Below are 15,630 nucleotides of genomic sequence, written 5' to 3'. Positions count from 1 at the left end.
ATCTAGAGGTTTAAGTTTCTATCCAAGCTCATACACGTTAGATGTAGAAGTTGCGCCAACGTCAGTTTTCAAGTGCGATAACGCCAAATTAACAATTATTCTGATAAGTGAGTACAGATACTGATAGCGATTCTTTTTCTTATTTAAGTTTGATATATCATCAAACCTTTGGCCAATAGGTGTTTTTGTAGTTTTTCTTTGATTTATTTGGTTAAAACCTAAGATGGAATCTGTATAAAGTGTATATTTGTCCACAAAAGTATACTTTGATAACCTATTAACATGATACGTAGAAATAACAGAAAAACAAAACATAGTTGCGTGCGTTTTTACAAATCAAATCAAAATCTTTTTTGAGGGAGAGTTGGGAAACTACGATGTAAAAATAAAGCATCTGCTGAAAGTATCGATCTTACCAAGGTAGTATCGATACTTACTGATACTGACTTGATACTGATATTATCGAAATTTTGGACCGATTCGCCCACCTCTGCTGCTTTGATTTAAACAGTTTCATTGCAGCTCTTTTACTCTTTTATTATTACACACATTATAATTGCTACTTATGAGATTTGTGAAGACAACTGGTTGCTTTGAATTTTACTTTAAGTTTACGGAATGCATTTTTTAAAATTTCATTTCACTTCACAAGTTTGTCTCAGTTTTTCACATAAAAGCCAAACTTATGGAAGTCCATGCAAACAATCAGCCATTTCTGGGACACAGTTTTTTTTTTATCTCCTTTCTTTTCATGAATAAGAAGTCATCAATGCCATGGTGATATACAGGAATGCATGTCATTCAAGCCTCACCAGGTTGAGTTTTAAAACAGGGCGGGATTCCACTAGAAACAACATGGTTGTCGTCTTCCTCTTCAGTCTGTGAAGTCCTCTCTTGTTAAGAGCAGACCTCTCAACAAATCTACAGAAGGGGTCAACTACTGAGGCCTATTAGGTTCTCATGAGAGCCCTTGAAACTCAATTATTCTGCTTTCAATTTGCTAATTAGCCACTCAATAAACAAGGTAATTAAGTCCTTGCAGTGAGGCCTGCACAGTCAGCGTTGGTGCCGAGCTTACAGAGAAATGAATAATAATTTTTAAAAAAACACAGCCTGGAAGAACTTCCACGATTCTTTTACTCATATTCGGCCAACATAAAGTGTCACATGATTGTTATGTGGAAGGAAAATAAAATGTGGTTTGTGGGTGGGCGATTGAGACTCATTTCATCGCAATATTTTGTGGCGCTATTGCGATAACGATAAAGATTATGATAAAAATAAACAAATACTTTTTTTTTAGGTAATAAATAGTTTTGCAATTCTTTTCAGAGAATTTAATACCTGAAAAACTGCGACAGACTGGCGACCTGTCCAGGGTGACCCCGCCTCTCGCCCGGAACGTTAGCTGGAGATAGACACCAGCAACCCTCCCGACCCCACTAAGGGACAAGGGTGTAAAGAAAATGGATGGATGGATGGATGGATGGATGGATGGATGGATGGATGGATGGATGGATGGATGGATGGATGGATGGATGGATGGATGGATGGATGGATGGATGGATGGATGGATGGATGGATAATACCTGAAAAAGACTTGAAACTGGACAGAGGCTGACCGACAGCAGGACAAAAGGTGGCTCTACAAGAGGAACGGATGATAACTTTAGCCTCTGCTCTGTCCCGTTTAAATCTGAAAGTCTGGTATAATTTTCCTTTCATTTCAAAATGCGTCACATTTTGAGAAAATAAGAGAAAGTTGAAGGTGTTTAAATAATTTTGGAAATGACTGTACTACCGTCCATGCTATTAAATTCATAACCAAGGTATTTTACTTTGAGACATAAAGTGCAACAAAAAAAAATCTAGTCCCTGCTCAAGCTGCTGAAGCAGCTAAAAAACAAGCTGCTCCTGTCAAACCTGAATAAGTACAGTTAACGTTAAAGAAGTCCTGCTCTGGTTTCCTCCCCGCTCACTTGATCTAAACAGACACAAACACACACAAAGTACGAGCCTCACAAATCCTCCCAATGTCTCATGCTGATTTATCAACAGTTTCCACCATTTTCCCCCTCCATTATTGCCAATTTCTCATCAAGAACTGGGAAACATAAAATAAATTACTTCCGGCCCAGAGCGCGACTTAAAGCCGGATTATTCACGCACGGCTGAGCAGAGAAACGTCGTGAATCTGTTCCAAGAAGTGTTTTTTTTTTCCTTGGCGCTTTACGGCAGGACTGCAGTTTATCGTATGACTTGTATAAGAACCACAACACTTAACGTCACTGCACCTAAACTGTCTCTCTGCTCGACTGAAGCTTAACTCATTTTTGCCCATGCAGCCAAACCAGAGTCTCTAAGTGATTTACTGATTGATTACAGAGTCTGCAGACGGGTGACGACAAAACACACAACAGAGATATCAGCAGATTTTACATCTAGGAAAGCAGACTGAAAGTCAGCAGATAAGTTTCTAATCTGACAATTACCTTATTTTAAAGGGGCAGTATTATGTAAAATGGACTTTTTTTTATCTTTACATCATGTTATAATGTTTTTTCCAACAAAAACACATCTGGAGTGTTGCTTTGATTCAGAAATCCTTTAATCTCCCATGGCAACCATTCAGCTGTGCATAACACCTGAGTGGACCTAGCTCCGCCTTTGAGACGCAGCTCCTCCTCTGAGCTGTAGTTTCCAAGCTTCCGCCTCAGAGCGGCCCTTCCACAACTCCCCCTCTCAGCTCCTCAGACTAGCCAGCAGCAATTAGCAAACACCTGTTGGAACAACACACCTTCTCAGTTAAACGCTAGTAAAAACATTATTAAAGGGTTAATAGAGGAGCCATGTTGTGATGACTTCCTGAAGGCGGAGCTTCAGAAAGATCAGGAATTTCTTAAAGAGACAGAGCCCCAATTTCAAGGCGTTAAATTACAAAGCCAGATTTCTTTTAAGTCGTACTTGATATACGTAGAATTTTTAAGAGAACTGAAAGTAGCATTGTTACTTGATTGTGGTAGAAAACGGCACTACGTAGCATAGAAAACACATACTACTGCCCCTTTAAAATGAACTCTTTTTGGTCTGCAAAGTGGAAATAACGTGTTGAAAAAAGAAAAACATCTGTCATTTAGCAGACTCCTGAAGACTGTATTGTCGCTTGATGAGCAACTCTGACAGGCCTTCTGCTGGCAGCCGTCTGTTAGAAAAAATCACTTTGAGCGACAGCTCCTCTCCAGCCCTCTCAAAGTACATGCAGCTCTTTGTTGTGAAATTGATGTCTACCTGGTAAAATCACATACAGCTCACTCACTTGACACATTTCAAGAATAGGGATCTGTTCCGTCAGCCACGAAAGGGGGAGATCTATGTGAAGATTTTCTGCAAACATATTCCTCGGACATGTTTAGACATGTTGTGATTTGATACTCTGTTTTTGCCAGCAGTCCATCAGTTAATGCTCCTTAACATTCGTTCATTCATTTCTAGATTTTCCTGTCAAATGTCTGGTGGCATCCTGAAATGTTGTTTATGGTGAGACAGAATATTTCATAACATTCCTGAAGTAATAACCTAGGTCACTTTTATTTTTTTAGATTGTGTAACTTTGTGGAGCATTTTGTTATTATCCAAGCAGAATGTCACAATTTGGGCCCAAAGCAGTAAAAAGACAACAATAGTCTCATCTTGAGGAGACTATTGAGAGGAAAATAAAACCTTGGAGGTTTAGAAGGAAACATGAAAGAAACAGAGAGCACAGAGGCACATGAGGAGGATTATCCAGTTAAACATCTAGATAATAACAACAGGACCTGGAATGGAACAGCCTGATTCAAAGAGTATTCAGATGGTGGTGAGATACTTACAGGGACCAGTACCAGGTGAGACTGGCTAGAATGTATTTACTGCAGCCAACAAACCAGAGGAGAAACAAAACAAATAACCAAAACCATACGCTGGATGGGAATGTGGGTCTCAGAAGAAAGTAGAAAAAAAAAAACAACTTCCACAAATCAGCCAAATAGAGAAATAACAAAAGAGGAAATAGGAGCTAAGTCTAAAACAAAGTTCAACAGAGCAACCTAAAGGTTGACCTGTTAGTTCAGGAGTTCGGGAGTGAGACCCAAAAGTTGCCAGAGTCGCCCAAGACTATTGGCCTGTTGACCCAGACGTTGGTCAGACCAACTGGACATCAAATGGATGGCCAGGACGACGAGGCCCAGTCCACTTTTAGAGCATTACCTGCTCTAACAGGTAATGCTTTACCCGTTGAAACATTCATTGGGAACTTGAAGACCAGGTTGGCCTTGAGGCAACAGAGACGGTTTCTCTGGACAGGATGTTTCTGACCGTGAAGATTTCACAGACAACTAAGTCTGTGAAATCTCCATACATTTTAAAGAAAAAAAAAATTCACAGGGTTTTTTAAATGCAATACCTTTGCAAAATGATAAAATCCCAATTTGTTCTGGTACAAATATTAAGGATGCTACGTAGATGAAGCCAAATCATTGAAAATGTGGTGTGATGTAAATAGACTACCTCTGCATATTAAGACTAAATGTTTGCCATTCGGATATCAACAAGCCATGTGTGACGATACTATCATTGTTGATAAAAAATATTTAAAGACTTTAAGGTAAATCTCTTGGATTAGTCATTATAAATTCATTATAAACCCAGGGAGCATACATTAAAAAATAAGTCATTCACTTGTATAAAAAAAGACTACTCAGTAAAGTTATTTTTGAACATAATTGTAAATGGTTTTCTGTTGGTTTTTTTATTTTTTTATTTTCAAATATTTCGATCGGTAGCCTTGATTGATGAGTAGTTACATTATTAAAAGCATTTTGCTTCTGTCCAAGTCAGTTCAATCACTATATAATTCATAACCATATAATCAATAATGATATGTTTTGTTTTGGGTTTTTTTTGTAAAATGACAAAATAAAATTATTGACTACAAGTTAAATGCACCCTACACTTTTCCAAATTTCATTTCCAGGAAAAAAAAATGAATCAATGTAACTTTTACCTTTCATTTTACATTTATGCACCACTTGGAGTTGATCTGCCAGACAAAATCCCAACACAGTGCATTGAAGTCTGAAATAATTGAAACTATATAGATACACTAAAATTAGATAGATAATATAACCAAACACATCCTCTGGTTTGGTCTCCAGATTACCAACATTAGCCATGAACAAATAAAGGAGCCTGGAGAAAGAGCTGCGACTTTCAGCTCCAACATCCTCCTGTGCCAAGGATCGGCTCCTTATTAGTGTTGAATCACAGGGGACAAGAGGAGCACAAAGAGCGGGCAGCAAACAGACATAAAGGAAGGAGCTGTGCAGTCTGTGCACCACAAATAAATGTAGTTGGGCCCTGCTGCGTTGGGAACATTGTATCCATTGATTAACGCCACACGTTCAAACCCAATTTAGCAGAACTGGCAGCGCTGAGTGAGCTGACTCTATGGGGTGTGTCCCCTGGTTTTCTACTCTTTGCCCTCTTTTCGTTTTCCCTATAAAGCTTGTGGGTGAAAATGTTTAGAGGGGGTTAGGGAAGTATATTCATGAAGCTAATGGGGTGTGGCTTGGAGCCAATGAAGATACTAAAAAGAGGAGAAGGATTAAGAGAGATTTTTTAAGGGGCATGAGATACACGAGGCATGGTGTTGAGGCAAAGTGTTCCAGATACAGTAAAGGACATATTTCTTAATCTCTCTATAAATAAATGTAAATCTTAAAGCAATATTGCCTTAAAATGTGAGAAAAAAGGCACATTTCTGCTTCTCCTATTGGGCTAAAATGATCTAACCTCCTTGTAAAAATGCGAGGGAAACCGGAACGTCTTTGTTTCTCTCAAGGTGAAGTGAAAATTGAAGCCCCGGGGTAAACACAGAAGCAATAATTTAATTATTCCCATCTTAAAGATTGCTATTGACAGAGGAAGGATGGCAGCATTCACATCTAGTTAATGACTTCCACACATACCTGCCTGGGGGGGAAAGAAACATCAAGAGTTACATCATAAGTTTGGTCAATTGGTACCGTCTGCTACCTGCGTCAGGGCTGCCTCCAGAAAGCTTTGATAAACTTTGGGTTGTACATTAAAACAACTAAAGGCCATATCATAATGTTTGCTGTAATACTAAATGTCCAGTTGGGTGGAAGAAGAAGGAACACAGCAGACAGCTTAGGGAGAAAGGTCGTGGGACGAATTGACGTGGTTTTTGTAACAAAGGACGGTTCAATCCATCTTCAAGAAATTCGATAGAGGATACTTACCAAGACACGACTCACCACATACCAGTAAATCCCATATTAAACAGAGAAACAAACAAAAGGGCCAAGGTAACCATGTCGAAGCTGCAGAGATTCTCAACTCAAGTGGGGTAAGTCAGGACAATCTGGCTGTTTATGGAAACATGAAAAGATCCATAAGAAGCCATTTTTCAAGCCATGTAGTGGATATAGCCAATACGTGACAGACGGTGCACAGATGATAGACTAACAATAGATATATCCTTGAACACATCTATCCTCATGGTGGAACATTGTGGTGTTGGTAGAGCCATGCCGGGGGATGACTGTAGCTTAGTCAGGCATGCTGGACAAAGTTGATGGAATAATAGGTGGCACTAAACACAGATTAAACCACGGAGAACTAAGGGCTCTTACATGCGAAGCTGAACAGTCAACACCTTTCACCTTTTTGTGCACCACCCTTTTCTACATAGTCTCCTTCATCGGCAACAACTTTGCAATTTCTTTCCAGGAGCTGGTAGCCATTTGACTGGCCCTGTAGGTATTTTGTGAAGAATTGTACAAATGTACCTCATTTCTCACCGTGCCTGACAGTAGAAGTAGTCTTGTGGAAGCAAAATATCAGCACTGCTGTCCGAGTAAAATGCACCCACAAGCGTCCAATCACACAACACACCTCACAGAGCTCTGTGCAAAAATTGTTTGACCCACACCTGGTGTCAAGAAGGACCAGGCCTTCTTAAATACTGGAGGTTTGTAACTGTAAAATAGAACAGTCAGAGTCTCTGCACTGCACATCTATCTCTTTCATTTAATCTTCCAAAGGGGAAGGGGAATAAATGCTTTGTATTCATCCGAGTTCCTCTCCAAGTCCTTGGAAAATGCATTGGAGCTTGGGTGTTGATCTCAACAGCTATTAATAAAACATAAGAACAAAAAAAGAAAGAATTACAGGATGTTTAGGAGTGTAAGGTTGCATGGGTTGATGCCCATCTCCAGCGGTCACTGGACAGGAGGCGGGGTTCAACCTGGACACGTCACCAGTTCACCAGAGAGCAAGATTCACGCACACTCAAACTCGAACCTCCAGGGAATTTCGAGCCACCAGTCAACCATATTTTGAGAATGTGGGAGAGAACAAGCTCCACATATAAAGACCACAGACCGCAAGGCAACGGTGCCTCCAACTGCTCCACTGTGCAGCTTGCGCATCTTATTTCCATCCATTTGATTTCCTCTCTGTCAGCCAAGCCCCTGAACTGTTCAGGTTCATTAACTACACAGGGGTCCACCGAAACAATGAGCCAGATGTGACCAAATCATCTGTGATCAATAGTGTCTCCCCTGGAGCCCTTATAGGGCTTTGAACCTAATGGATGAACAAATCCTGCTCCATTCCAAACACCTTTTAACATTACAGTGCACAAAGTTAAATGTTGACTCATATCACTTTTGGGTAACAATCCTTACACATTTTTTCTGTTTGTTTTTTTTTTTAACCTAATAAGCAGTTTGGCCGGAAATCGTCATTCAAAAACGCAGCAGTCTTCAAGGCACATCCTAAAATAATTGCCTGAAGTGACCATGACAGCATCGTACCCTCATCAGCAGCCATGATCTCACCCAAACAACCTTTCATTATTGTCCTACTTGAGCCACAGTGCAAAAGCAAACAGCACCTTTTTCTGCGAACCCCCCCCCCCCTCCATCCATCCATCTATCCGTTCATGGAGTAAACTGCAGCACTAAATCAGACCTTAACGACTATGACTAATCAGAACCTGCAATCTCTGACCTTTTCATCCTTCTTTGAGATACTTGTGTAAATCGTCACCGCCTTTCCACAAGAATCGGAAACAGGAATTCTTAGCAAAAGGTATGATGACGGAGCTCAGGCTGTTATTTGCTCGATTAGAGCCGACATGCTGATTTCATCACACTGACTTTGTGATATGAGTTGTTTTAGCTCTCTGTGGGTCACCGAGGTTCACAGCAGAAAAGGATGAACTACACAAAGCTTGAGCTGTTTGGTTTTTTTTTTGACAAAGTTTAAATAAAAATTCTTAAATTCAACCATTTAAAATTTGAACTGTGTGGGAAAAGGAGTTAAATCCACATGTACATGTAAGTCCATTATCTGCACCGTCAAACCAGCTGGATCTTAAAAAACATAAATTGCATTTTATGCAACGGATCGAAGTTAATAACAGCCTCGCAATCAAATCTACTGCAAGTACAAAAAAAAAAAAAAAAAAAAAAAAATTTAAACTGCATAGTGGGGCTGGTTGCCTTGCAGAGGAAATGGAGGAAAATGAAATATTCCTCCTGACTCTGCTGCATCAAATACACCAAAGACCACATCTGGTCAATCAAGTTAACAATTATAAAGATTCCAAGATGACAAAAGATAGAGACAGAATGAAAAAAGAGGACAGGGCACCAGGAATAGCAGTCATTTTTCCACTGTCACCACATGCTTGCTCAGGAGGAGAGATTGCTGTAAAGTTAATGATCTGATGCAATCACCTGGGCTTCCTTAGATACATAACTTTCTACCGCCTGGCTTAAACTCAATTTGCGTTGTTTTCGTAACGAAGATCAAACCAGATTTCGTGTAAGAGGATTTTAATCTCTTCATGTAATTATACTAGACCTGACTGAGCTGGTTGTATCGCTTTACATGTCTCAATATGAACAGGATTGTTGTTTTGTAAATTTCCATGAGTTACAATTGTCATTAATTGGCTCATTAGACATAAACTGAAAAGAACAGTGACAAAGCAATCACAATACACAGATAATAATCATTTTTTACTAATTTAGACAGGGAGGGAGAGGTAATGGTGTCTGCTGCACACAAAGCTCCATCTGTAAATCTAAGCTGTGTTTTTGTCCTTTCACTAATTCATAATCACATTTTGTCATTTTTGTTGTGTGTATTTTGTGCCATTTAGTATTTGGGAACTAACTAGTTCAGATGCATAACAGTTTATTTTTATTTGCTTTTCCTATTTTTAAAAAAAAGTATTTTTATGACTTACTGAGAGTCATAAAAGAGACACAATTTCAATTTATTTTGCTTCTTTTCCTTTGTTTTAGCCAGCAAACTCTCAACATTACAACTTCTGATGAAAATAACTCCTGGCAGATATCACAGTCCAGATTTTATTTCGTTAAACAACAAGTAGATAACAGGAGTTTACTTTAACTCATCAGTTGTCAGGGCTGGTAGACAACCTGTGTGTGGTGAAGCACGACCAGCATGAAGCATCCCGTATTAGACGACATCATTTCCAGGCAACGAAAACTACATCAGCACCCATTTCAGTCAAGATGCCTTCCAGTGAAGGCACCGTTCCTGGAAACCAGTAAAATATCTAAAAAAAAAAAACTACGTGGAATCCTTTTTAACTAGTAAATTAGTAAATAAGAAATTCTTCACTTGAAGCCTCTTGTGTGTCAAAGCTGAAAACGATAAGACGTGTTTTGTAGTTTTTCATGAGCTTCCCAAAGAACCAAAGTGTCAAAAAAAAAAAAGCTTCTTTAAAGATTTTGGATCAAAGGTCAAAGGTCAGACCACTCCTCCTCCTCCTCCTCCCCTGAGGCTCCACTTACCTGTGTGAGATTGTGGAGGTCCTTTCAGATTCCTCAGCTTACGGTCCCGTGCCTCGGTCTCAGCGTGGTTTCTCTGGCTACATGGAGGATGGAGACAGCTGCTCTTATACAGGCCCACCCCTTCATCCTCCTCCTCCTCCTCCCCTTCTCCCTCATTCCCCCTTTCTGAACTCCCCCCTTTTTCATGAGGGAGGACCAAGATGCAGCCTGGAAGGGCGGAGGTAAAGATGGGGGGGGTTGGTGGTGATGGGGGGGGAATGAGTGATGTAGGTGGGAGGGAGAGAGGGAGCGTGCAAGGAGGAGTGAAAGTCAGTATGATGACAAAATATTGAAGGATTGAGAGATGGAGGGAGGGAAAGATAAAAGTGCGAGAGCATGGGCGGGCGCGGAATGAGCGTGAAAGAAGACGGGTTTAAAAATAGGGATGCTTTAATTTCTTTTTTTACCCCGTGATCCCCGATGGGAAAAAAGATAACAAAACATCATAAATATCGTTCACATCAAGCAAATCTCAAATCAACTTGTCACTGTAAATGAATTGCAAAGTATTAAAAGTTTTTAATTACCAAAAGAAATTATTCTCATTAACGTAGTCAAAGCACAGGGCTGTGGAAAACTAGTGTTTGCCCCTTTAGAGACTTCCTCTGTTTTTGCGTTTGGTGGTCTCGCTCGCATGTCTTAGATCTTCAAACACATTTTAATATCAGACAAAAATAATACAAGTAGTTTTCAAGCGGTTTAATTTGTTGCAGGAAAAAAATATATTCAAACCAGCTGCCATCAAGTCTTTGTGTTACCTAGGCATGACATTTCTGAGCATAAATGGCTTGTTTCAGATCAGTGACCTTATAAGATTTAAGTTCAGGCTTTGACTATGCCACAAGTGTAAAACCTTATTTATTGTTTTGTTTTTATTTTTATTTTCAGCCTATAAAAGTTTAATTTTTGGATCATGTTTAACTGCGTAAGTTAAAGCTGACTTGTTATGTTTAATTGTACAGGTTAGAATAAGTCTATGGGCAATAAAAAACATGTTTATTAAATTTTTTTTCTCACAAAATCATTCTTAGATGATAAGATTACAGTCTGGTCAGTTCTGCCTATTTTAAGCTCCTTTCAGATTGAGCTATTTTAGGGCATCTGTCACTTTAAATCCAAATCAGCTGTCGCTGGCCACGCCTCCTCAACTCAATGTTTTTCACTTGCACGTGAAAATGGCTGCAAACAGATGCACAATTATATAACCGTACATCTTTGAAAAGCAGAAATGGAGCTTCCTGCACAACCAACATGTTGGTTCAATGTCAAAACACTTGTCTCTTCCGGCAGCCGTTGTACAAGCGCGTGCAGCGGTAAAACTAGCTGACCAAACCTGCTGGAGCACCAAAACACATTAACTTATTTAAAAAAAAAAGACTGGATGTTTTTTTGTCTTTAAATCACATGAGTTGTTTTTAGAAGCTGTTAAGAGACCCAACAGGAAGTAGAAAACAGAATTTTGCACTACGACCATTTCACAGTCCTGCTTTCTATCTGCAAGTGTCAGAAAACTAAACAGAACCACAACAGCGTTCTGACATGTTGAAGTGTGACAAAAAGGCAAAAACAGAGGAAATGTGTACTTTTTCGATGCGCCATATGTCCTGTTACCGCCTGTAATTATGCCTAATTCAGTGTTTGGGGAAGTTTATGAGGGGAGGTTGGAGGACAACCATGTCACTCCTCCGCCAGTTAGTAGGAGTGACAGTAAGATGTCCTCCAACCCTCTTTTCTAGAAGTGGCAGGACTGTATTACTGTCACTCTGCTCAAAACCCCCCCCAAAAAAACTCTGTGCTGCAAACAAAAGAATCACGACAAGCATCAATTCAAGAGTTTCTCATTGTGTGTCCGCCGGGACTTCATTATTACGAGCATGCTGCCTGCTTCTCCCTGATTAAAGTTGCTGTATCTTTATCCAACGGGAAGCAACGGCAAACACAGCGAAACACACAAGTCGGTATTATGAGTCAGACAGAAAGTTTGGAGTGTTGTTGTCAAGAGAAAATCTTTCATAAACATATGGAGGCATTTCAGCTCAGTTTGATCATTTAGTAATAAAACGTTTATACATGACCAGCTGTTGTTAGTTAACCCTTGGCTGTCACCGGGGCGATTGTTCAACCAGCATCATGCTGACTGTAGCTCACACTTGTCCTTTCTGTCTTTATGTTTGGAAGCTTAGAAATAGCCAATCTGTTGAAAGCAAACCCCAAACAATCACAACACACAAAGACTGACTTGTCAATTACACGCAGACGGGAGGAAACTGGGACGCAAAATCATGTCACAGCCAACTTTTATCTGCAGCAGCAAATGGTGAGCCTGCACAGCGAGAAATTCTAGGTCAATGATGGAGTTTCCATGGCCATGACTGCACTAACATTTTTTTTAATACATTTTCACAATCACATTTGGGCAGAAAAATGCTTCTTGTGTGTGTTGGGGTAAGTGTTGTCTCTCAGCTGTAGGGTCACCAGTTTGAATCTCCACTGCAGCGATGCTGGTGTCAGTTACTGGAATAGCGCCACCTATGGCCCATGACTCTGAAAAGAAAAAGTAAAGCAGCTGCAGAAAAAAATTTCCTAGCCTGTTTAAACTGTATCAACTTGAAAATATGCTTCTTCCTCAACCTCTTAGAGATCTTTCCAGACAAAAAAATAAGAACTCCCTATGACAGTATGTTTCTGCTAACATATCTGGACATGCTGACATTTAATATCAACTTTAACACTACTGAAATTTTCAAATTCCAAACTAAAGATCTTCTAAACTAAACATTTAACTTAATCCTGAGTTAATATTTAGCCTGCTAAATATTTAGTTTGCAAATTAAACATAGAGACATATTTAGTTTGCAAACTAAATATTTAGCTTATTAATTATTAAATATATAGGTTGGAACTCTGACATTTAGAAATAACATGGTGAAAATATAACTTTGAAAAATGAACACCCCCCTGTTTTTTGTTGTTGTTATGCCCGGCTTAATAACCTAAATAATTGCTGTTAATGGTTTTTCTTTCCAACTTTACAAATTGTACCTCATATAAATCAGGAGAGGAGTCAAAATCATTTCACTAATCTGGCATAAAATGGGTCTGCGACTTTCGCAGTCTTGCAAACAAAGAAATGGCCGTAAACAGAGGTTCTTGCAAAAGCGAAGACAACCTCTGGAGGTCAATAGGCTGTTATTGAGTTTGTCTTTTCTACTGCATGCTTCATTAGCAGATAGCCATCAGAGTATAGCCAGCGGCTGGGTCAAATAATTCAATGGACGGACTTTATAATTAAGGCGTTCCGGATTCCCGAGCCTCTCACCCATCATTTCTGCTCACCACACAATGCATCATGACTTGATGCACCTCCAAAGCACTAGGTGAAATGTCAAGAATGTATCTATTTTCTTAGTAATAAGTCTATTTTATTTACAATGCAATATATATTCGTAGAAATCTCAATAATTAATAAAAACACTGACCATAAGATACAGATTTAAACATTAAAAGATCAAAACAAGACACATTAATGAACTGCCACACAAGAAAATTTCCCTGTGGGTTACAGGCATGGTGTGTCTTATGTTTTTTAATACTTTGTATAGACCTGCATGATTACCTTTCCGCATAATCAAGGGTAAGTTAACAATTTTTCTAATCTTAAAAGATAAAGAGGTCTGTCACAATTAACTCTGGCTGGTTGTTTGGTTGTCAGAAAAGTGCCAGAAAGAGTAAAAAAATAACAATAATTCGACATGATTTAAGTGAGCCAAGCTTTGCTCAAATCAAATCAAATCACAAGGCATCCGATCACATGCAAATCAGATTATTAGAGGGCAGATAGCATGTCATAATTAGAGCAGAGGCAGGGTCAACGTATCTCATCAGTTCAAAGCTGCACGCGCCTCCGTTCTCACGGACCAAAATAAACAAGAGGAAATAAACCTCCACGGCACCAGATGAGCAGCGCGCGCTCCGTAATTACGGTTTACAATACCGCCTTATTTGCTTCGCCTCGCGAGTGTCCAACCCTGATTACGCACTCTACTGTTTTGGAGATCTGAAAAGGGACCCAAAAAAATGCAGAATGAGCAATTAGGCTGCATTGTGAAGTCGACCGCATCTAGCGGAGCGCCGGTGAAGCCAAAGAGCACCGCTAAAGGAGAAGTGCTTCCACTGCGAAGTAGTTTGGAAACTGAACTGAAAATTGAACCAAATATAGGTGTGGGTGGGTGTGTGTGTGGGTGTGTGTGTGTGTGTGTGTGTGTGTGTGTGCGTGTGTGTGTGTGTGTGTGTGTGTGTGTGAAACAAGCAGAGAAGTAAGTTCAGAAGAGGACTGAAAAACAAGGAGAATGTTCGCCGTGTCTGCCAGGTGGGGACAGATTTTTGTCTATCTAATGGATCATTGTCATTCATTAAAGGCTCGTTAAGACCTTTCCTGTGGGAAATAGCTGGTAGCTAAGTAGAACATTTGTCAGAACCACATCACATGCTTATTTTAACCTGCATCAAAACAACTTGAAGACATATGGAACATATATTTAAAGGAAAAGAAAATAAAGAAGCTCTTAATTTCCTCGCTAGTATTTAAAGTCTTGTTCTTGGATAAAAATAATAATTATGATTATGCAACTTTGCTCTAAATCTGTGCAGAATTATTTGTAAATAAATAAATAAATAAAGTAGGACACCATATGAAAGAATGTATATTTTGAAATAATGTTATAATACAAAAGCTATTTATGGCAAAGAATAAATTAAGACGCCCCCTCACATTTACTCCCACTTAAAATGGCAATTAGCACACAAAGGCTGCAGCAAACATGATGAGAACTTCATTTAATGGCATTTTGAATGAGGCTTGCACTGTTCAAACCTCTGTTCAGTACAGTAGATATTGTTTTGGGCACTGGCTGGTCCTGAAAACTGAAGCTAAAGGCTAATTCGACAAGTGCTCAGGTCAAAGTAGACTACCACTGTCTCACTCTTCTCACAAAACGCCATAGTGGTTTAAGCCACTGCTATTTTCCAAACCTTTAACCTGTCATTGTGAGATATTTCAACTGAAGTCAATGATTATGTAACCAGGAAAGGGAGGGTGGAGGCGGCATAACACCACTAATCTTCCTGTAGTCAGAGTCTCTGCATAAAACAAGAGGGAAGCAGGATCATTACATTAGAAAACAACTTATTCCCTGATCAATACATTTTTACAACACTCTTCCAGCTCCACCTTCCCATTCAGGAACCTGTATGGCCTTTTAGGTGACATAACGTCACACTATGCCTTTTATGTTTTGAAGTACACTTCCACCATTCCACCACCAAGTGTTCATTTTTGTGTTTTCCCCTCTTTTCATTCCTTATTGCCCGTCCTCCTGTCCAGTCAAAGAAAGGACGGCGAGAGGTTGCAGATTTGTCGGAAAGAGATAACGGCCCTTATCTCCCCCCCACCAGACGCCGACACAACTGATCCAATCGAGACCAGGTTAAAACAATTCATTGACTTTTACACCTGAAGGAATGGCTTCAGGGAGGAGAAGGAGGACAGAATAGAGGAGGCCTGGTGTTATTTTTTTGTCTTAAGCATCTTGAAGGAACAATGCACTTTTTAAAATCATTTATTTGTGTCCAACGGAGGAGATTTACTCAGAATGAGTTTTGAGAGAGTTTCAACCTATTTTTTTTTTGTTGTCCACTC

This window comes from Poecilia mexicana, unplaced genomic scaffold, assembly GCF_051168715.1.
Source record: "Poecilia mexicana isolate PSO_F unplaced genomic scaffold, ASM5116871v1 scaffold_3, whole genome shotgun sequence".
Classification (NCBI taxonomy): Eukaryota; Metazoa; Chordata; class Actinopteri; order Cyprinodontiformes; family Poeciliidae; genus Poecilia; species Poecilia mexicana.
The sequence above is the reverse complement of the archived record's forward strand: the minus strand, read 5'-3'. Positions refer to the sequence as shown.